The 24,803-nt window shown below is 37.5% G+C and overlaps 1 protein-coding gene across 1 annotated transcript in view; it reads right to left on the bottom strand.

Moving 5' to 3' along the window:
* LOC149426395 (uncharacterized) overlaps window positions 1–24,803 on the bottom strand; it is a 255,369-nt gene that overhangs the window by 98,557 nt on the left and 132,009 nt on the right. The gene's annotated exons all lie outside the window — the stretch shown is intronic.

Genomic DNA, 24,803 nt, shown 5'->3' on the forward strand with positions numbered 1-24,803 from the left:
TGCCGTTTGGATTTTTGTCTGAGTTAAGGGAATTAGTGCACATAAAATATTTGTGCAACTCCCTGCTGTTGGGATTATAGCCCCGCTCAATTGACACAAAAGGAAACTTAATCCAAGGCCCGCCACAGAAAGGAGAAATCTTTTCAATGGCAACAGCCTTCAAATCTAAGAACTGAGCCGAGATCTTGGCTTAGTGCCCTGGGACCAAGCGTATAAGTATAGCGGCTGATCCGACTGAATATGGTACGAGAAGGAGACTCTTCTGTGCTCAAAGTAATTCTAGGACTATACAAGAAGATACGCGCACAAAGTGAAGCCGACCTCTACAGAAATATTCTCTTTGACTCGCGGATAACTAATTAATCAATTGTACGAAAATTAACAGATTCTGTTCAGTCTCCGAATGAACATGTTATGCTAACATAATATGTGAGATGATATTATAATTAATGAGGCATAATAATATTACAAGGAGGAAAAAGTATAATAAATTATAGTTATATCTACTTAGACCAATGTAATAAAAACAGAGGAGTTACGCTTATATTTGTAATATGTTGAATAATTACACGCACAATAATTATTAAATTTTCTAAACTGTCAACAAACTGCGAAAAATCAACCATTAGATTTTGTAAATTATGGTTTACAATTTAAAAATTCAATTAAGCCGCATTTAAAAAAATATATTTCGTTACCCTCCATGGAAGCTTTTGTACAAAAATGCAAAGAATCTAATTGAAGCACGTATTTTCTCTTATTAAAAAAATAATTATGTTTTGTTTTGCAATGTTGGAGACGATGTATGCAAGGAGTGTGTTTCAAGACGACGAGAGTCGTTTGGCGGTCCGTCCTCTCTGACTACCCCCGCGGAGAAACGGCGTGATAGTTAATTAGTTTGGAATATTATACAAAGTATTCTCTGTTTTCTTTTTCTCGACACACGCACACACATTGTGTCAATAATATAAGCAATAATTGAAGAGATGTTCTTAAAAGCTATGAAATCATTCAGTTTTCCAGAATATAATGTATATCAACCTATAACCAGAATGAATAACGCATACATTCGATGAATTAGAGGCGTTATGTCGTGTATTCATTATTCTACAAGGAAAATCACCCGTGAAAAGTTCTGGTCACATTTTCCGCAACGTCGATTTAATCTGCATGCGATATCAGAAAACTGTCACCCTTCAATAATACTCTGGCATGTGGAACTATCGGTGCAGTCGGCGATCTTTGCGGGGCGCCATCCCCAGGAGATGTCATTTATTATAACGCTCTGAAGTGATTTCGGGGGATGATTTTTAAGGTTTTCGCACTTGCAGAATAGAATGATAATATAATTTTGAATGCGGTGTATGAATACTGTTTCGAAATTACTGTGTTGTAAAACATAATATTTTTGTATTGTTTTATTTTTATATTTTGCTACAACAATACCATGTGTTATCAAACGATATTATTTAGAGAAGAAGATTTAACAAGGTGTACCGCTTAAACATATATTTGTTGTATCTTCTCCATCTTTGTCATAAATCAAGTTGTGAATTTATGAGTACCTACCAGTAAACAAGGCTAGAACAAACTCCAGTTGCAGTATTTACATACGAGTCTTTTTTCTGGGACATTAATTAAGAGTTTATTGGACGTATACAAATATAGAAGTAGCAATAGGATGATTTGTCTACTTTTTGTTCAGTTAAATTGATTTTTCAAAGCGTCATAGTTCCAGAAAATTACTATTGCTGAGAACCTACCTAAAACCTACAAGTTTTAGACGGAAATAAATCTTGTTGCGACATTATCGTTACATTGTGCTAGATACCTACTCAGGAGACAAATTAAGCGATGCAAGTGTTTTTAAAGTAAACGCAACTGTAGCTTTTCTTTTTTATAGGAAAAATTAAACAACAAGAGAATAAAACCTCAGACACATTTTTTTATTTTTTTTTGCGAAATACTAATATTGATTTTTATTAATGAAATAAGGATTGTTGTTCTTTTTTATTAATTATTATATGTAATGAAAATTTAAGAATTATGACATTATCACTTTTAGAAATAAGTTCAAATAATTTTATTGAATGTTATGAAAACACAGCTGATATTATGTTGTTTACTAATAAATGGTCAGATGTTAATAATAACAGATGTATGGAATTAGATATCTTTCAAGTATTAAAATCTATGTAAACTACTAAAATGAATGCTTTGTTCTTTATTACATGAAAACTGCTCTGTTTCCTCCACATACACTTTTCCAATTATTCTGCTGATAATTTTCAATGCAACATTTTAAAACTGAAGATTCTTATAATAAATGCAGGGGTCAAAACAAATATTTTAGATAAAACAAATGCAAAGTTGTGTAAATAGTGTTATTGCATTTCATTTCGATCGTAAAGCAACTAATTTCCAAGAATAAAATGAACTAATCAGTTTTTCTTTAGGCATGGACAAATAGGGGGCGAAAATAAGAGATAAAGGAGTAAGAAACCCAGTCAATGCAGATAACAGATGCTGCGGGTGATGAATGCGGAAAAATAATTCCGTAATATACAGGGGAGAAGATTAGCATCATCTTAGCGTCTCACATCAAAACAGTTCCGTGGAATCCAATCTCCGTAAGGGGCTTAGGGCTTAATTCAATAGTCTACGTTTTTCAGGCCTGCCTGTACACATCGGCCAGAGATAAGCTTTGGCGTCCTCGGAGAAAATACACCCAGGGCTTTATTACTTAGGGAGTCCAACTTTCTATTAAGCTTCTTGTCAACTGCAGATTATAAACGAGAACGACAAAACACTGCAAAGGCTGTTGTATCAATGAGAGATGGCCAAATATATATATGAATTAATTCATTACTAACCTCATGGTTAGTAATGAATAAAACCATGTTATATTATGTATATATGCAACAGTAGCTAATCACACATATGCTATATACGGAAACACGTAAAAAAGCTTTTTATTATGAGGTTGGGTTAGGTTAGGGGTTACTTACATTGTATCCGGAGTAATTTCACATACTTAACCTAACCTGCTTAAATTAAAATACCCGAAATTAATAAAATTAACGAAAACACAAGAAAAATTTTTCCGATTAGTACTTAAATACTAAACAAAGCATTCATACATAAGACAGAACAAATAAACGTTCCGTACTTATTTTCTGAGTTCAGGGACAATAATAAAACAGAATTATTTTATTTTTAAGGTTAAAGTACTATTAAGGTTCCAACAAATTTGTGCCTTATTACGAAAGGCTTATCACAGGTAGTAGCGAAAAGCTACGATTTTTAAACAATAAATATTTTTTCCAGTAACAAGGGTCAACTATCACAGAATTGCGGTCAGAGCGAGTAGCTACTTCTCAATGGTGTTCCTTTGTCATTAATATTGTCTACCTTCGTAACTTAACAAGCTTTCGATGTTTGTTCTACTTCATTGTTTATCTCGTCATAAAGGACAAAGGACAATGAGGATCAAATAATAAATTTGGACAATTTTCGAAACAAATGTAGGTAACTAATTTTCACGCGAAACGGTTAATGTTGCTTTGTCACGCAGAAATTAAATATGAAATAATTATCTAAGAATTCATTGAATTTGTAAACAATGTTTTGGGTGAGATATTGTTTGTTCAGTTGTTAATAAACATTCACATAAGTACCTACCATAATTAATCCTTGACTTATCAAATAGATTTTTTTTGAGGAATATTTTTTGAGTATTGAATATTCTCTGTATGTCATGATTTTTAATTTTGACTTGAGAGCAATGATATTAATTTATGATAAATGGATTTACTCAAAACCTCAAAATGATTATACAGCGAAAAAGAATATTGAAGAATCTCAATTACTTATTCATAGACGTTAAACATTTTTTAATTAAAGAACTGATGAAATTGAGGCGGTCGCATTTTTAAACGTACTTGTAAGTCAATCTTCAAATTTATTCTACCTTTTTTAATAATTAGTTTTCCTTCTTTGTTCTCTCTAATTGATCAGATCGGTATTCATAAAAACTGCCAGTTAACTGAAATACGATGGTAAGATAACATTCCCGGGATAAACCCAGAAAATAAGCACAACCTTGCTTCTAAAAGTGACGATCATGTTCCATAAAATTCATGGGATAACCCAGAAAATAACCAAAATTTTTCTTCTAAAATTAATGTTCATGATCCATAAAATTCCCAGGATAAACCCAGAAAATGACCACGACATTCCTTCTAAAAGTGATGTTCATGTTCCATAACGTTCCCGGTATAAACCCAGCAAATAAAAGAGTTATTAAAATATAAGATTCAGTGCAAAGGAGCCAAAAGAGGAAAATTATTGATTATATCACGAGATAACATTACCGGGATAAAAGCTACGGGCCTCCGCCATACCAAATACCAGATGGAATATAGTCTCAGTCCCCGCCATGGTGAGAGACAGCAACTCAGGTATGAAAAAGTTAATGAAACAGCACAGCTTTGGCTGAGTTTAGAGACTAGCTTTGAATACTTCCCAACCTTCATCTTTCCTTTCTCATTCCCTGCTTACTTTATTTGGTCTCAAAATATTCCCCAAATCACATTAGGCAGTTGGAATTTTTGTTTGGTTTCACTTAAAATATGCAGTGCCAAATAGCGTAGATAAGGGGGTGTTTATAACCTGGCATATCTTTCCAGGCATATCGTTCCCGGTCTTCTCAGTACATTTTTTCCAGGAAAAACAGTATCGGGCCCCTTGAAACAATAAAGCAGGGATATCCATGCTCCATGCTCCATGCGCCATGCTCAGTAAAGTAAAGTTATGATTGTTAAGATAATAAACTCGCGGAAAGACGAAGAATGAGATTGATAATTGTTTAAGAAGATGAAATATCTGACTATGAAACGGGCACTGGGAAAAATTCACCGAGGGTCGATCCTTTGTCGAGGCACAAAGACATTGTTCAAATGAAAAAAAAAATTATGATTTTAATTGTGAAAAATTATTCGTTTGACTGTGATCTCCTCAAATTTTATTATGAAAATCAATAACTTTGTACAAGCAGAACATTATACAGGTAAGATATTGTAAGGATGAAGGTATCGGGGATGGGAAGGAGATGGATAAGAAGAAGGTTGGGAAGTTCCTGGCAATTCAAATCTGATCATCAAACGAGTAATTTTTTTAACGTTTCGATTCTGGGTGGTGGTCTTTCACCAGGGTGATTTCACAGAGGGTAACTAAAGTCTAAACTAGTCTAAACTAAAAACTTACCTTTTTAAGCTGTCATACCCTTAAATTAAATACACCATTCCTGAGAAAAAGTCCAGTTATATCCAATTTTCCAATTACTTCCTAAATATTGTATCTAAAATTCGCTAATAAACAATTAGTTAATGTTAATTAAGTATTAATCTCAAGTTAGCTACAGGTAAGTATTGTACTGTATATTATTTCCATATATAGTTAGTAATAACATAGATGTCTGGAGAAATGTATTATATATTTTTACAGCGCCTTTGAGGTGTTTTTTCTCAAAAACGGCCCTATACAAATCATCCAAATATTATTAACTACATACCACGCCGGAGGTGACTGGAAGTGAAAGATTAGTTCTTAAGAAGATCAATTATCTCAAGCTTTAATACCTCGGTAAATGTACGTTACAAAGATACAACATAGAAATGAAAGCATGTAAATGAGAATGACTACTAATAAATAAATACTTGATTTGTACATACATACCTATGTAAGATGATGCAGCATTTGAAAACACTCGGAAGATTTAATAATTTTAAGTCAAGATTTTACAAAAAAATGATTATTTTGTTTCATCACAGCGACATTCTTTGTAGGTAATTGTCAAGACAAAATCATTTTAATATTATAGTGTAAGGAAATTCTTTCATTGAGATTTGAAAAAGTTCCATAAGTGTCATAACATAATATTATTACGGCCGAATGAAAAGGAACGAGAAAGTTTGTAAACCAGAAAAGCGATGTAAACTTCACTATGCAGCGGCGGAACTTATCGCCTGGGCTGAAATATTGTCGTTCGTGGATTTGCTCCTTCGTTCCAAGCACACCACCAACACCATTTATCAAAAGAAAAATATCAAATAATTCGTATTTGGTGTATAAAGCAAATTTCTTGAGAGACCTTGAATTCCTCTAAAAGTATTTGTGACTTCCATGATAATTAATTGAAGAAGTATTTATTTTATTTAAGGATTTTGACCCGCTAAACCATAATATCTTTTTGTAGCTATGAAGTAGATTGAAAAGCTCTCTAACGGATGAGCTTTTATTTATGAAATATGTTCAGCGTTTTCTGAAGGATTTTGGGCCACAACAAAACTTTGTAAATTCTTATTTAATTTGAACTGCACAAGACAAAATGCAATCACATAACGGTTTATTCCATATTGTACACCTTTCTATCTTAATCTGAAGTGACGCCGCATAATATAGGAAGGGTTTCATAAACAGAAACCAAAATAGGTAATGTATTTTATTGCTTGAGCAAGTGAAACATCATTAAAAGAATAAATAATCAAATTTTTGCTTTCAGGCTACGTTTACTCATAATAATAGTCTGCCAGATTCCATTAGAACAATTCGAAGGTTTTCTTATTCCCAGGAGCGCAGAAGCGACGAGGAGGCGTAATCTTGCGAACTTTAAATGCGTTCCCCCAAACATAAGTAATATTTGCTTTAGGGATTAGACTTATTCTTGTTTGCCCAATGTCCCAGGAACGTCTGCAGGAGAAAACGCTGATCCATCGGAGTAGAGGACTTATCGTCGAACTTCTACTACGCCCAGATCGTTTCAGAAGACATAGCAGGTGGAAATTATGTGAATTATGTAAGCTGTATTACTAGCTAATATTCTAGTGTTTTCCTGCTGCCGATAAATTCTAAGTAATTGGATTTTCAAATACTTAATCTATACGTTGTTAAATGGTAAAAAGTACCCTTTTTATGCATTATCCAGAATTAATTTTAAATAACTTTAAATTTTAGATTAGGCTAGGTTAGTTGGTTAAATGATTTGAAAACAAAAATAAGCACACATACCAAGTTGTATAAAATCCTGTTTTTAAACACAAATATTGTTGGTGCTTTCTTTAATTTGTTGATTTTTATTGAAATTTTGAAAAATTTAACATTTGGAAAAATTTGTGATATGTCACTTATCCAGTAAAATAAAAATAGGCGATTGGTGCTACCAGTTATTGGCAAAATTCAGTTTTGAGTGAGATAAATTAAATCAGTTAAATTTTATAATGAAACTGTGAAAATGATCATAAAGTGCCAAAAAAGAGATATTTGTGACGACCTTCACGTGACTATATGTATATCACTGATCTACGCACTTAAAAATTAGGTTAATATTATTTGGAAATCGTTCAATCTTACGTAACACTCAAATTTACATTTTAAATAATATAAATATAATTTATTTTACAATTGGAATACAGCAATGAGTAGTCATTTATTAAAAGAATTTTAAACCCTTTACCCACTTTTTTATGACCTTTACTGGTTTCAACCAATCAGGGGTAGTAAACAAAGGTTCTCATATACCAAATACCCGATACCCCAAAAATTGTATATATATATATATAGACCATAATTACAGGATAAACCGGTAACGGTCATAAAGTGGTTGAAAGAGTTTTACATTTTTGTAATAAATCATTATAACGAATTCCACCGCGATTGTCAACATCAAAACTACACATTTTTACAATGAGTAGATAAAGTATGTAAGAAGAAAAAATCAACGATGGAAAGCATTTTTAACACAGGCTTGTTTATAATAGCGACGAAAGAGTTTCTAAGTTTGTTTAAAACAACCGAATTATTTGAATCAATTTAATAAAACTGAACGATAACATACTGTTGATGTCATAAGTTGATGGGTAGATGGTATCTTCTCACTACCCACACAACGAAATATCACATACTATTGATTTCGATAGGTAGATGGGTAGATGGTATCAACTCATTACCCACACAACGAAAGATAACATACTATTGATGTCGATAGGTAGATGGGTAGATGATATCAACTCATTACCCACACAACGAAAGATAACATAGTATTGATGTCGATAGGTGGATGGGTATATGATATCAACTCATTACCCACACAACAAAAGATAACATACTATTTATGTCGATAGATGGTTGGGTAGATGATATCAACTCATTACCCACACAACAAAAGATAACATACTATTTATGTCGATAGGTGGATGGGTAGATGATATCAACTCATTACCCACACAACAAAAGATAACATTCTATTTATGTCGATAGGTGGATGGGTAGATGATATCAACTCATTACCCACACAACAAAAGATAACATTCTATTTATGTCGATAGGTGGATGGGTAGATGATATCAACTCATTACCCACACAACAAAAGATAACATTCTATTTATGTCGATAGGTGGATGGGTAGATGGTATCAACTCATTACCCACACAACAAAAGATAACATACTATTTATGTCGATAGGTGGATGGGTAGATGATATCAACTCATTACCCACACAACAAAAGATAACATTCTATTTATGTCGATAGGTGGATGGGTAGATGGTATCAACTCATTACCCACACAACAAAAGATAACATACTATTTATGTCGATAGGTGGATGGGTAGATGATATCAACTCATTACCCACACAACAAAAGATAACATACTATTTATGTCGATAGGTGGATGGGTAAATGATATCAAATCATTACCCACACAACAAAAGATAACATACTATTTATGTCGATGGGTAAATGGTATCAAGGTAAAGTAACTTTAGGCCTCAGCGCGGGTAAGCCACCCAGTGAGGCCAAAATTACTGGATAACTCTGAAATGTAAAAATATTGTACCAAAATAAAAAATAAAAAAACTCACTAACCACACAACGAAAACGAATTATGTAATTTTATCCATATAAATACAAACGTAAATCTTCGTCTGTTCAAAATCTTAGCGTGGAGGGGCACAGCAATTAGAAAATATACAAGTTGATTATATTATGATGTTTCCGGAGGTTTTCGCAATATGATACGAAATCTTGCAAAACTAGCATCCGTTTACGGACGATATTAAAAGTAAAGACATGATGGATATAAGCAGAGATGTGCAAAATGGGTACCCAAAACCATTTGAAATGCAAAATGGAAATGGGTCAAAACTTTTCCATTTGAAAATGCAAAATGCAAAATGGTTTTTAGAAAAGCATTTCAAATGCAAAATGCAAAATACCTATTTTCAAAATGCATTGAAAATGCAAAATGGTTTCTCAGGTCAAACAATTAAAATAATTATAGAATTTTTAAACAATTTTGTCATTTAATAATGGACATCAATGTAGAACAAACATATTACATGATGGTAAATCCAAAAACACCACGACTACAGATTATGAAACCACAAAAAATTTGCGCGGGACTAATGTTGCCAACGTAAAACATAGAAACTGCTATCTAACGTTTAATATTACAGCGTCATGGCCCCATGTTCAGTATAATTTGTAATGGTATCACTCAATTGCCAGGGCTCCTACCAGGGAGCAACTTGACAAATGTAAATTATCTCTCATAGTGAGGTTGAGGACCGACTGATATTTGGGGCTTATGAAAAAAAGATGAGTGGAGATAGTAGGAAGAATGTTGCAAAAAGCATTTAAAATGGAAAATGCATTGAGAAAAGCATTTAAAATGCAAAATGGTTTTTAGAAAAGCATTTAAAATGCAAAATGGAAAATACCCATTTTGCATTTTGCATTTCCATTTGAAATGGGTTTATTTGAAATAAAGCACATCTCTGGATATAAGCCTGTGTAAATGTAATATAATGTACATTGTGTGTATGTTCTTCATACGTGTGTTGTATGTATGTTGTACGCACGTCGTTTGTATGTATGCCCCAGGGAGAGTATTTTGTTGATGGAAGGGTCAGCTTTTACTTTCTTCTGACTCGGTTAAACGAACCAGCTTATTTACAAAACCAATTTCCTAAACCAACCAAAGTTTTTTCCAACTCTACCCTCGTACTTTATACTTCTTACATAAGAGGGGATAATTGCTTCCGCTTTATAAAAAGGAGATGAATTTGATTGAATATCTCCATCTTTAAAGAGTAATATGTTCAAAAAATATTTTAACCCGAGAAAACAGCTCGAAACTAAAAATACAAATAATCTAGTTTTGTGCCTTTTAAATGGGTCAGCGCTTTTCCGAACTTAATATTTCATTCATTATGGAAAATTATTTAAAAAAACATTAGCCGCGTCATTAACATAATGTTACATAATTTTAACTCATTTTTGGATCAAATACTGCCTAAAGTAACTGTACGGGACGTGTTTGCCTGCACAAGAAAAAAAAAACTGTAAAATATAAGCACCGGCACACATTTACCTTTGTCCTGTGTAATGATTCAAATAAAGCACTTGAGGTATTTCATTTGAACCATTACAGAGTTATTTAAAATATCATAAAAATGCAGGGAATATCGACTATTGTAATATGTTTGCCTCAATGAATGCGTCTTGAGAAAGACGATATATTCGAAATTTGTAATTTGCTTTTGAAAAGAACGCTTTTATAAAAGCGGTTGGTTTTTATTGCGGGTGCAACTTCTTGTATCCCTCCAGGCTCAGTCAGTAACGGCTCTGTGACATCGGGGCCAGTGAGCAGGACCGCACGCTGGAGGGAAGGCTCTCCGGGACTGGCTGGCAGGCGGGCTGGCAGGCGGGCTGGCAGGCGGGCTGGCAGGCGGGCTGGCTCAGTCGGCAACGTTCAGTCCCCTCGATCCAGGGAATATCGACTCTTGTATGTTTGCATAAATGAATGCGTCTTGAGAAAGACGATATATTCGACATTTGTAATTTGCATATTGAAAAGAACGCTTTTATAAAAGCGGTTGGTTTTTATTGCGGGTGCAACTTCTTGTATCCTTCCAGGCTCAGTCGGTAACGGCTCTGCGGGGCGCTGGCTGGTTCAGTAGGCAGTGGCAGATCCCCTCTCCGAGGCTGGCTGTTGGGAAGGCTCAGTGAAGCCCGAGGCAGAGGCGCCGCGACGTCGGGGCGTCGTTGGCTTGTCGGTGAGCAGCGAGCTCAGCAGCAGGCAGTTGCAGTAGACAGCGGAAGTGGAGCGGGGGGGGGAACCGGGTTGAAATCAAACGCAGCGTGTTGGTCTCAGGTAGCGAAGCGGGTCAGGCAGAGCGGACAGCGGTAGGTGTTGCTCGGTCCAGGGCTTATGGCGGAATGGTGAAGGGACCGGTTTTTGCGGCGCCTTTATAAGATTCTATAGGACCGCGCCTCCGACCCTTGATTGTATTATGAAATTCCCGTAACGAGCTTGCTTTTTTCTTGCTATGAAGCTCGCCACGCTTGTAGGATTAAATCTGTTTATCTCAGAAATATAGGAATATTTTATAATATTAGACCTTATCTGCCTCTGTCGCCCTGCCAAAACCACATCGTCGCAATATTGTTTATTTAGTTATAATAAGACATATTCTACAAGATAAGTGGTCAAATCTCTGTAACATTTCCAGAGTTTCGCTGATTACATAATTATCTTACGTGTAACATATTTTATTTCTATTCGAGCTTATTTAATTAACATATAAGTATCTTTGTATATAATTATTTAGTTAACATTGTTTCCTATTATTACAGGAAGGGCTTGCAAATTTGTATTTTTTTACAAATCTCTTGGATACACGTGAGTCGCTCAAGCAGGTTTTGTGCTTAGCCAATCAGCGGCTGCCTAGCCAGAGTAAGATGGTTGCTTGAGTTGAAGCGAGACAACTGCCTTTTAGGTCCGAGCGATAAAATTTACCGTTAAACGGCAGGGCAGGTTTTTAAACATGAGTTACCTATATGTAAGGCAGGTTTATCAACATTAGTTTTATGGAAGGTTTTACATAGTTTTCGACAGTGGTAAATATGATGGCATTTTGTTGTGTTTTTTTATAATTGATGTACATTTTATATTGATGATGCTGATGACGTTCGATACACTCCTTCCCGTGCAGTAGTGGCTGCACCGAGCTATTTTTTCGAACGTGTCAGTCTTCGGTGGTGGTTGATGCATCCAAATCCAGTGATTGAGTGCGTGGTCACTCCTCCCATCTGGCCGTGGTGATTACTCTTGGGGCTTGCTTGTTAGTTCTCGGTTCCGGGGAGCGGCTGCAGGGTGACGCGCGTGGGATTTGGGCGCGCTCGCAGGTTTTGAATGGCGGTGAACTGGTATCCTTTTGTGTCGGGGTATCGGTCGTGCATTTTTGAGTTGTTGCGTATCCGGGGGAGGGGGGCATTTCAGGCCGGATGTGCGCTTAGGTGCGCGCTGGAACTGTGAAGGGGCCAGAGTTGAATCCGGCTAGCTTGCTGCTGCAAATTTGATGACAAGCCGGACATCATGTAGTCACGGGGATTACTTTGCGGCATATCCAGAGCCGGCATTCGAAGCCGGTACGGTCACTACAAACTTGTGGGTGACAGGCTAGCCATCATGTAGTCACGGTTCACTGCATATCCGGGACCGGCATTCGAGGCCGGGACGGTCGCAGCAAACACGTGATTGACAGGATGGCCAACATTTAGTCACAGTTTGCAGCATATCCGCAACGATTCGAGGCCGGGACGGTCGCCGCAAACTTGTGAGTGACCATTATATAGTCGCGGTTTGCTGCATATCCGGGACCGGCATTCGAGGCCGGGACGGTCGCAGCAAACACGTAGGTGACTGGCTGGCCGCAGTCGAATCGGGCTGCGCTCCGGATGGTGTCGGCTCTCGAGATGTTACGTATCCGGGGGGCCGGCATTCGAGGTCGGGCCGGTCGCTTCAAGCTCGTGGGTAGACGTAGCCATCATACGCGCATCAGGGGGCTCTGGCTGGTGATGGTGGCCCAGTGTAGTAGGGGGCCTATCCAACAAGGCGGGCTGCGGTACTGCGAACTTGGCAGCTTGGCGGCGAGATGTTTATTTTTATAGGTCTGCAATCTGTTTTGCGTGCCAGTTAGCATTCATCCCCCGGCAAAGCGCACGTAATGATCCCCAGTGTACTCGAATTGTATTGTCGTCATCTTATCGGAGTCCTGGGGGTGCGGGTCACTGTACGGCTGGCACATCGTATAAGGTAGTAGGGTACTCCGTCTGTAGGCGGTGTCACTGGTTGCATAGGTTTCTGGCCGCCAGCGCGCTCGGGGTGCATGTTATACCCCGGCTGAGTAGATATTCTGGCTGTCTGGCGGGCAGGCTGACACCTCTCACGGCTCTGCGGGCTAGTGAATGCAGTGTAAGCGTTGTTTGGTTGCTCACCCGGGCAATGTCACCGGCAATGTTACTGATTATCACCGGCGGTGTCACCGGTTGCGCAGGACCCATGCGCATTGTACCGCGGCTGGTTAGATATACTGGTTGGCTGTCGGGCTGTCCACTGTAGAATTTGAGTAGGTACGACACCGCATCCGGGATGTCACCGGCAATGTCACTGGTTGGCACTGGCGATGTACTGGTTGTCACCGGCGATGTACTGTTTGTCACCGGCGCACAGGACTCGTTCGCATTGTAGCTCGGCTATTTAGGTATACTGGTTGGCTGTCGGGCTGTCTACTGTAGAATTTTAGTATGTAAGGCACCGCATCCGGGATGTCACCGGCAATGTCACTGGTGATGTACTGGTTGTCACCGGCAATGGATGGTTGTCACCGGCTACACAGGACTCGTGCGCATTATATCTCGGCTGTTTATGTATACTGGTTGGCTGTCCGATGTAGAGTTTGACAGGCAGTGGCTCATCGTGCCGCTCTGAGTATGTAAGACACTGCATCCGGGATGTCACCGGCAATGTCACTGGTTGTCACCGGCAATGTACTGGTTGTCACCGGCGGCGTCACTGGTTGCGCAGGCCTCGTGCGCGTTATACATTGGCTGAGTTTGTATACTGGCTGGCTGTTGGGCTGTCCACTGTAGAATTTTACAGGCAGTGGCTCATCGTGTGGCTCTGAGTATGTAAGACATTGCATCCGGGATGTCACCGGCAATGTCACTGGTCGTCACCGGTGTTGTACAGGTTGTCACCGGCGACGTCACTGGTTGCGCAGGCCTCGTGCGCGTTATACATTGGCTGAGTTGGTATACTGGCTGGCTGTCCAATGTAGAGTTTGACAGGCAGTGGCAAGCCGTGTGGGCGTTGTTTGCTCACTGGAGCGGTGACTGTGTGTAATCACCGCCGCCGGGATGTCACTGGTTGCGCAGGCCTCTGCTCTATATACCTCGGTAAGCGACAGCAAGCTCAAATAAACCCGAGCCATGTGGGGCCCGGGGCCGAGGTGCTGCGACATCGGGAGCAGCGAGCACAGGAAAGCACGTGAGCCCGGGGTAGAGGCGCTGCGACAACGGGGCCTTGGTCTCCGGCAAGCCCGGTGAAGAGGTGCCGCGACGTTGGGGCGTCGGTCACCGGCAAGCTCAGAGAAGCCCGGGGGTAGAGGCGCCGCGACGTCAGGGCGTCGTTGGCCTGTCGGTGGAGCCCGAGCCAAGAGGGCTCAGGGCATGAGGGAGCCCGAGCCGAGAGGGCTCAGGGCTCGGTGGGAGGGGGGTGCCCCTGGACTGCTCTGACATCGGCTGGTGTTCCAGCGAGCAGAACCGCACGCTGGCGGGAAGGCGGTCGGGAGCCGGCGTGTGTCTGCTTTCAGGGCGGGAAACCGGCATCTTAGATGACTTCCGGGTCTCTCAGCCACTGCAAGGTGATGACATCTCCACCGGGGTAGGACTGAAGGCGTGATGTGTGGTTCCGGCTCGAATGGACCACTTTGTACGGGACGTGTTTGCCTGCACAAGAAAAAAAAAACTGTAAAATATAAGCACCGGCACACATTTACCTTTGTCCTGTGTAATGATTCAAATAAAGCACTTGAGGTATTTCATTTGAACCATTACAGAGTTATTTAAAATATCATAAAAATGCAGGGAATATCGACTATTGTAATATGTTTGCCTCAATGAATGCGTCTTGAGAAAGACGATATATTCGAAATTTGTAATTTGCTTTTGAAAAGAACGCTTTTATAAAAGCGGTTGGTTTTTATTGCGGGTGCAACTTCTTGTATCCCTCCAGGCTCAGTCAGTAACGGCTCTGTGACATCGGGGCCAGTGAGCAGGACCGCACGCTGGAGGGAAGGCTCTCCGGGACTGGCTGGCAGGCGGGCTGGCAGGCGGGCTGGCAGGCGGGCTGGCAGGCGGGCTGGCTCAGTCGGCAACGTTCAGTCCCCTCGATCCAGGGAATATCGACTCTTGTATGTTTGCATAAATGAATGCGTCTTGAGAAAGACGATATATTCGACATTTGTAATTTGCATATTGAAAAGAACGCTTTTATAAAAGCGGTTGGTTTTTATTGCGGGTGCAACTTCTTGTATCCTTCCAGGCTCAGTCGGTAACGGCTCTGCGGGGCGCTGGCTGGTTCAGTAGGCAGTGGCAGATCCCCTCTCCGAGGCTGGCTGTTGGGAAGGCTCAGTGAAGCCCGAGGCAGAGGCGCCGCGACGTCGGGGCGTCGTTGGCTTGTCGGTGAGCAGCGAGCTCAGCAGCAGGCAGTTGCAGTAGACAGCGGAAGTGGAGCGGGGGGGGGAACCGGGTTGAAATCAAACGCAGCGTGTTGGTCTCAGGTAGCGAAGCGGGTCAGGCAGAGCGGACAGCGGTAGGTGTTGCTCGGTCCAGGGCTTATGGCGGAATGGTGAAGGGACCGGTTTTTGCGGCGCCTTTATAAGATTCTATAGGACCGCGCCTCCGACCCTTGATTGTATTATGAAATTCCCGTAACGAGCTTGCTTTTTTCTTGCTATGAAGCTCGCCACGCTTGTAGGATTAAATCTGTTTATCTCAGAAATATAGGAATATTTTATAATATTAGACCTTATCTGCCTCTGTCGCCCTGCCAAAACCACATCGTCGCAATATTGTTTATTTAGTTATAATAAGACATATTCTACAAGATAAGTGGTCAAATCTCTGTAACATTTCCAGAGTTTCGCTGATTACATAATTATCTTACGTGTAACATATTTTATTTCTATTCGAGCTTATTTAATTAACATATAAGTATCTTTGTATATAATTATTTAGTTAACATTGTTTCCTATTATTACAGGAAGGGCTTGCAAATTTGTATTTTTTTACAAATCTCTTGGATACACGTGAGTCGCTCAAGCAGGTTTTGTGCTTAGCCAATCAGCGGCTGCCTAGCCAGAGTAAGATGGTTGCTTGAGTTGAAGCGAGACAACTGCCTTTTAGGTCCGAGCGATAAAATTTACCGTTAAACGGCAGGGCAGGTTTTTAAACATGAGTTACCTATATGTAAGGCAGGTTTATCAACATTAGTTTTATGGAAGGTTTTACATAGTTTTCGACAGTGGTAAATATGATGGCATTTTGTTGTGTTTTTTTATAATTGATGTACATTTTATATTGATGATGCTGATGACGTTCGATACAGTAACATAATATTTATACAAAATTAATAATGTGCCAAATATTTTAAATGGTTTTCGCAGCACATACTAAAAACGTCAAAATTTCAACTTGTTTAAAAATGCTTTAACCATTTAAAGGTTTTGAAAATTTTGAATTCGGGATACATATTGTCTGCCTTAAATTTTTAGAAATTAGTAAATTACATCAATTTTTGAGTTACATGGTTGACCCTAATTTGTTGCATGGGAAAGTGAAAGTGCTTAGAAAATCTTCACTCACAAATAGATAGGTAGGTGCTAATAAATACGAACGTGCAAGATTATCAAACGATGGTGGAAAACTGATTCAGTAGATGGTATGTAGAAATATCTCGTTTATAACTATGGGATTTACACGAATCGTTTTGACAAATGCTATACGGTAGTCTGTAAACGGCCATTATCCGACGCAGGACGGTGCTGCGTTTCACAGGTGTTCGCATTCAATACAGAGTGTAGTATAATTCCAACTGTCCGGCGTAATCCTCCGAGAGAGATGAGAGGCTGCAGGGAGTATGGGGGAGGGTAGAGTAGAGGAAGGAGGAACACGGAGGATAGAGTGGAGGGATAAGCGGCGACATGTAAGCAGGGGTGTCCCTTTACGACCTACTTCTCAAGATCGAAGAGTTACGGAGTAAGTGGATGTTCGCAGCAATGAAAAGGAAGCTTATAAAGATTTGCCGTTAACGTTTATCATTATGCACGTTTAGAAGTCTTGATTTAGTTACGTAAATATCTCATAGTAACGTGGTAATTTACTATTTGAAAAAAAAACTTTTTTGACAAAAACCGGTGAAAATGAAAACTCTTAATTTTTTTTTCATCTCCAGTACAAAACAATTTTTTTGATGTTGTTTATAAACTTTTCATAATATTTTTTGTAGATACTCTTACACATGAAAATGGGGTTTAGCTAGGTGACAATTTCTTCTACCACAAGTTTCCCGCGTGGAGCGTATGCAATGAATAATAAAAATACATAAATTTTAGAGTAGCTATTTCTAGAGAATGCCTAGATTACGGCTACCTGCTTTTTTCATGTACTGTATAAAAATTAAATATATGAACGAAGAATTATTTGTGAATTAGTATGTTTATTTAATATTATGAAATCGATGTTGAATACCCCTAGCTCGCTATATTTAGGCCGTCGTCCCACGGGTCGGTAAGTACTAGACATAAACGAATACTGCAAGACCCTGCGCAGAAAATTAAGTTCGCTTAAGTAAGGTAACGGTCTGCAGCGAAGTTCAGTGTGGAACTTTTCCACGCAGGGTTTATGTCGATTGATTACCGACTCGTGTGACGACGGGATAAACAGTAACAAGACACTACCTATATTAACAATATTCTTACATATATGACGAATTCAAAATTTGGGAAACATATATACTCCGATGTTGTTGATATATTTAGTCAATCAATTTTGCGAAAAAACTGACTTTAATACGGTTTCTTTCATCAATTATTTGGTGAAACTATTTAACTCTGAATGTGCAAAAGAGCGCTGATTGCGACTGAAGGTGTAAAATTGTATGGATACTATTATGTTACTTCCTACTATATTTTATCTCATCTACTGCACTGTTTGAGTATATTATATAAACTTTGTAAATGTATATTATGTAAAACGCCTTTTTAACGGGCGTAAATGAATAAATGTCAATACCCCACAAGAGTCCCAACAGCTCCCAATCGTTGGCATGACAATGGCATCTCCAATTGGGGTTTGTTGTGATGCTGAAGATAGTGGGGAGGAGAAGAAGATGGAGAAGGGGAAGTTGAGGGAGTACCTGGTTATTCAGATCTGGTCACCAAACACGACTAAAGCCATTTCAAGCAACATTTCAATTCTGAATGATGGCTTTACAACAGGGCGATACTGAGAGTATTTTCTACTCTGGAACGTGCCGCAAGTAAAAGTACAATATTAAATAAAAAAAATTCAAGGACTTTGAGTAGGGACGGCAAATTAAAGGAATTAAGGTGGTTGGAGCCAACGATCCAACCATTATTTTTCACACTTTAAAAACAAGTTTTAACAATACGACGACATTATATTTAATTTATCATATCCAAGCATTAATCATCATAAAAAGTCAGACCGTCTGCTGAACAACAAAACAAACAATAAACCTGATTGCCTAAGTACCTTTTTTAGTTTTGGCAAAACTGACAGTTAATTTGGGTGACTTTAAGCTCAATAATTTATTGTTGTTAAATAAATAAATAAAAAACCGTTAGATATATAACCTAACACAAATAAAACGATAAACCATCTAAATTACGATACTGTATTTTAAATATTATTATTATTTTCATCGGTGTTAATGTATCTAAATGGGTATATAATTGTATTACTTACGTTTAGTTATGAATGTAATATAAAATGATATGAGTTAAAGTTCGTTTTTTGTCTGATATTTTAAATCATAACCTAAAAACTGAACGGGAAATTAATAGGGCGGAAAAAATGAAGCGAATGAGCACATTTGGACAATGCAAAACTAATAGTAACGAGATGCTCACATTTTAAGCAGTTAAATTTGAGATTGGAATATAAAATTCAGTACTTTGAAACGGACACGCAAAACATTTGACGGGTTGTTTCGGAGAATTTGAACAATTCATCAAATTTCAACGTTCATTTCCGGGTTCTGTGAAAGTCCTATTCAAGTTCTGTTATTATATCATTATAGGCTAGTTGCTTGACAAAACTGAAATTAAAACAGAACTTGAAAAATTCTTTCACAGAACTGGAAAATGAACGTTGAAATTTGATGAATTGTTCAAATTCTCCGAAACAACCCGTCATATGGGGCGCCTTGAAAAATTAATGTTTTGAAATTTATTAAAACTATGAAAATTAACATAAAAAAATATATTCTGGTATTTAAGTTCAAAGATAAATTAAAAAAAAAAAACACATAATACGAGTATAAATATATAGTCTCATTTTATTAACCCAATAAATACTTTAATGCAAAGCTTTTGGGAATCGATTTTATGTTATTTTTAGTGATTTGACTTTTATTTTTAGCCATTTTTGAAATTTCTAGTGCTAGTGAATTTCGTTCAGTACGTAACATTTTTTCGCTTACAATTTTTTTCTCTATGTTTTTGCCAATAAACAATACGAATAATCTTTGTAGGTGGTAAATAGTTCTGTAATAAAAGAATATAAAACGTAAAGTGATTTCACAATAATTTTTTTTTTTCGGCAAATAATTCATAGTATCACCAGAGGTAGCAAGCTTTTATTGTAAAATTTTGATTGTTATATTTTTTGTCGATTTACAGTAAATTTCATGGTCTGATTTGTACAAAAATTACAGAGACCTGGAAGGTAATGTATTTTCTTGGTTCAGTTTACGTCAAGTCGGCAGGCAACAACAACTGTCAGTGAATTCTGATTCGTCGTAAATTGTCGTCACCCTAAACAAGAAGCTCCGCCTAAGCTGACAGTGACCCGGTCTAAGCCCCCGTAAGGCGCGGGGAAATATCCCCTATTTTAAGGAAGTTTCCCGAGAAATATTCCCCATTTCCAGGAGAAGCTTCCAGAGAATCTTCCTCCACTCCTCTTACGACGAGCCGCGCTTAACCTAAAAGGGTTGTGCTGTCTGACAAAAAAACAGGCAAGATCCTGGGAGATCCTGGATTGCTGGGTTTACGTGCTGCTTTCAAAAAGAATTAAGAAGGAGCGATGTTGGTATTCTGTAAGGAAGTACTGCATTTTATTCGCGCGGGCTTGAATATTAAACAAACAGACTTTGATTACCAGCTTTGAGTGAGCTTAAATTTAATATGAGCTGATTACAATTTTAAGCTCATAACTGATAGTAGTGATAACCTTATACGAACATTAAGACAAAGTTTAGCGATCCGCTTAATGGTACTTAACTTAGGTTCCACAGGTACCGATTTATATTATTTTAACATACAAAAATCTTGTGGGTAGATTAACTTACCTTCTCGTATTCAATAGATTTGATGGGTATGGATATGACAGATAAACAGGGTCCCGGTAAAAAAAACTGAGATTTTATTTAATTGAAAACGATATAATGTCTATTTGTGTTCCCACCTTTCAAAGTAGCGGGCAAACTCTTGATAACTGTAAGCTTTTTATGTGAAATTCAATATGCGATGTTTTCTTTGTGTGATGATTTTTATTTAAAAAATCGATGTTTTAATTAAAATAATTTATATAACCAGGAAAATAATCAATATCACCTTTGATATGTTGATGTTAAAATTTCCCTTATAAAACGTTCAAAGTGAAAGAATTTTCGTTTATGTTAAACATTTATTAGGTGGTTTAAGTTGATATAATGCGGTTATCATTTTCCCATTACGTTTTAATTAAAGGTATACCTTTTTGACGGTACCGTGATTCAACTGATTAATAATGATATTTTGATGTTCGCATTATAAGCACAGACCAATCTACTCGTTCCTATTAAATTAGAGATTAGGCTTAATGTTAGACATTCTTTCACAATAAAAATGATTGACTTTATGTGTCATGGTCATAAGTAATTCATTGCAGGGATTATTTTATATTTAAATCTGAATCGTTCTTCGGGGATAATAAATACAATCTCAGTTGGTAATATCAAAGAATTACTAGCACATGATCAAAACTGTTTTTTTTTTGTTATTTATAATACGTTCATGTTCTATTATTTTATAAGCAATAATTATTAGCCTGAAACACTCTTCCACATTGAAAAATCTCCTGATAAAAGATACATGACGCCAACGGGAATGTATCTTTTATCAGGAGATTTTTCAATGTGGATGAGTGTTTCAGGCTAATAATTATTGCTTGTAAAATAACTTTTTTTTTGTTAAATATTTAGAATATATATGTAATTGAAGTCCCCAACAAGCGAGATACCTGTAAAGATATATTTATTTCAATTTGCAACAAAAATTAAAACATTTATTATTTATTACTAAACTAATTTATAATTAAATTTATTTATTATTAATTATAAATGTGATTTATAAATACCCTATATTTGCAATATAGACTCAAAATATGACAAATTATATAACATAATAGGTACATAGGCAACATTGAAAATGTTTTACTAATGAATATTAAGAAAGTTATGCCATAATGTAGGTACATGGTTAATTAATAAAATTTATATAAAATAGCAAACGAAATAGGTCTTAGTACATACATTGTATCAATTGTATTTTTTTTTCAAAATATATTCGGACAATATAACTTAGACCATTAAATCTAATAAAATTTACCACAATTTTGTGAGGAATACACATTATGATAAAATATGTCCAAAAAAACATATTTGGTGATTAGTTTTTGAAACGCATTAAAATGTCACTATATAAGTATTCACCTATCTTCGTTACACCGCTTAAGTGACAAAAAATACTTCATACGTTTTATCCCCGGTAAAAAAACTGGAAACGTACAACATGATATGTTTGCTCTACCACAAACTAGTGAAACTACTGCCCATCGGGGTTCATAGCTCACAGATTGTGGCACCGAGCTGTCGGACACATGTACCGGGGCAACGTATTTAATAATGCAATTTGCTAATACAGACCGCCCCGCGCATGAAATGCGACACAGGGCTTGCCGGTATCAGGCGGTAGCTTGCTGGTGCTTGGTGCCCGGTGTCTGCGCGCTGGCAGGCATACTCTTTACTGGGTGTACTAGGGACGTATTTACACAGCCAAATTGTGTTAACTATTTTGGGAAAAAATGTTGTAAAATACACGAAAAACAGTACAAGTTCATTAGTACAAAATCTAATACAATCCGTATGTTGAGCATGATTTGTAAAAATTTTTACAATATAATTTTCGCGGGGTAGAAACGCTCGTTGACTTTGAACACGGCATGGGCAAACGATCTACTCAATTCTCAAATCCTCAAATAATGAAATACATTAGTAAGTGGCAGGTCTAACATACTCAGTGATTACCGTCCAAAATAGAAATGTTTTTATAATTATTTATTGTTATTATTAATTTTTAATCCAGCAGGACTGGAATGATGATGAAATCACATTTTGCCATATTACAGGAGATATGTACAAATATTATATTTGAAGAGAACAAAAAAAGAAAAAAAACATTATACAGGGTTTTCCAATAAGAGGTGTTATTTTGAAAAGCCCGCTATTTCGGTAGATGTTACTTTTGAAGCTGTCATTTTTTGACATTTGACAAGTAGAAACTACGCCATTAATAAAAATGGAACGATACATGCTTCAACAACGCATTGACAAGCAAAATTTCGTTGACAAGCAAAATTGTCGCATCTGGGGCTCGTAAAACCCAAGAGTTATTGTTGAAAAGTCTCTCTATCCTCAACGTGTGACTGTTTGGTGGGGATTATGGTGCGGCGGAGTCATTGGACCTTACTTTTTCGAAAATGAGGCTGGAGCAACAGTTACGGTGAATAGATTGCGCTATCGAGAGATGATTTATGATTTTTTATGGCCGGAATTGGATGGAATTGATTTGGACAACGTTTACTTTCAACAAGACGGCGCTAGGAGTCACACAAGCAACGAAACCATTGATCTTTTACGATTGAATATCAAAATAACACCTCTTGTTGGAAAAAACCATAGTTACTAAAATAAAATTGAAGGCTAATCATTCATGAGGTCACCGCATCATCTGCATCCTTCACTTATAGAGTCCATTCGGATGCAGGCACGACAATGACTTGTCTTGCCCTAGAAACTAGCCAGTCGGTGGCGAAGCTATGTTTTATGGTACATTGGTTCCGGTCAAATGGAACTCTCGTCCGATATATATGTTTTTAATCCTTATCTAAAACAAGACTATGCAACTACTATCTAGCATAGTAAGAAAGAAATTCTATTTTAAAAGCAGTGAATGATAAAATGGGTTGCTTAATAAAAATTCCCACTAAGTCTAGCTTAACTGACTGGATGAAGTGACTATATAAACTATAAAAATTAATGTGTTGTTACGAAAATGTAAAGTACCCTCTTATGTATGCTTTACAAGACTATCACTTTGATGCAAATATGATCATGGTAGGATATTCACCGGAATGTAAAAATAAAATTAGCTGGCATGTACCAAAACGCTAGAGTACATTAGAACAATTTCTATTCTAAGAGGTGGCCGGCCCGAACTCAGACGGGTAGACTGGCTGTCGTAACAACCAGCGGTAGACCCTATGGAAGCTCTGGGGCGTCGGAGTTGGAGGATAGCGGGTAGCGAGGCTGGTGGGTAGTGCGCGCCCGTCGCGACACCCCGCCGCCCCCCCAACCGCTACCAAGAGCAAAGAACACTGCAAGGGATGAACATGAGCTAATGGCGAGAGGAAGTATTTGATAAGTTTCACCACACTAAAGGCTTGAGTTAGCCGTCTGTGAAACTTAATTATTATATTAATTAAATGGTATTTTTAAGTAATTCTTACAGTGATATAAGGCTCTAATAACGGGGGTTTGCTCGATACTCATATCATAATTATTTCTGATGAACGTATTAATAAAATCTCTAAAATTAATAATAGTTATTTATACTTTTGAAAGTATCTATAACTTTGTGGTTATCCATAATAAGATATCTTGTTTCCTTTAAGTTATTTATATTTAAGTTGTATAATAATAATATACAAATAAAAACTAGACGTTACACTAAAGTATTTTATGTCAAAACGTTTTTGAACTACTAATTAGTAGTAAACACTAGATTTTATTTTTCTAGACGATGAATTAATAACATCCCGAGGGACCCCTCTAAAACTATTTCAGATCTTAGTAATACGTTAATTTGAAGGCCTACGTTAATAAGGGGTAAGGCTCTCGAATATCAAGACAGAGATAGCGGGTGCAAACCCCGGCGTTGGCAATTAAATTTTATTTGATTAATTTGTGTTATTTTACAATTTACTCAATTAAAATAATATATATAATATTTGCGGCACGTTCCAGAGTGGAAGATAATCCTGGTATCGCCTTGGTGGTGAAACCACCATTTAGAATTGAAACGTTGCTTGAAATGATTTTGCCGTGTTTGGTGACCAGATTTGTATAGCCAGGTATTTCCCATTCGTCAATTACCTTCAGCCTCAAAAAATACCCAAATTGGGGATACCATAGTCTCCCAGGCTCCAGACGGTTGGGTGCAGTTGGGACTCTTGTACGGTTTCATTGAAAAAAAAACAGAAATAATAAAACATAAACCCCATGGAAATATGATTTTCTAGGCTTGCTAGGGCAAAGTCAAACGTAGGTCGGTCCATTA

This window comes from Hesperophylax consimilis, chromosome 1, assembly GCF_061612785.1.
Source record: "Hesperophylax consimilis isolate HC1 chromosome 1, BYU_Hcon_1.0, whole genome shotgun sequence".
In the NCBI taxonomy this organism is placed as follows: Eukaryota; Metazoa; Arthropoda; class Insecta; order Trichoptera; family Limnephilidae; genus Hesperophylax; species Hesperophylax consimilis.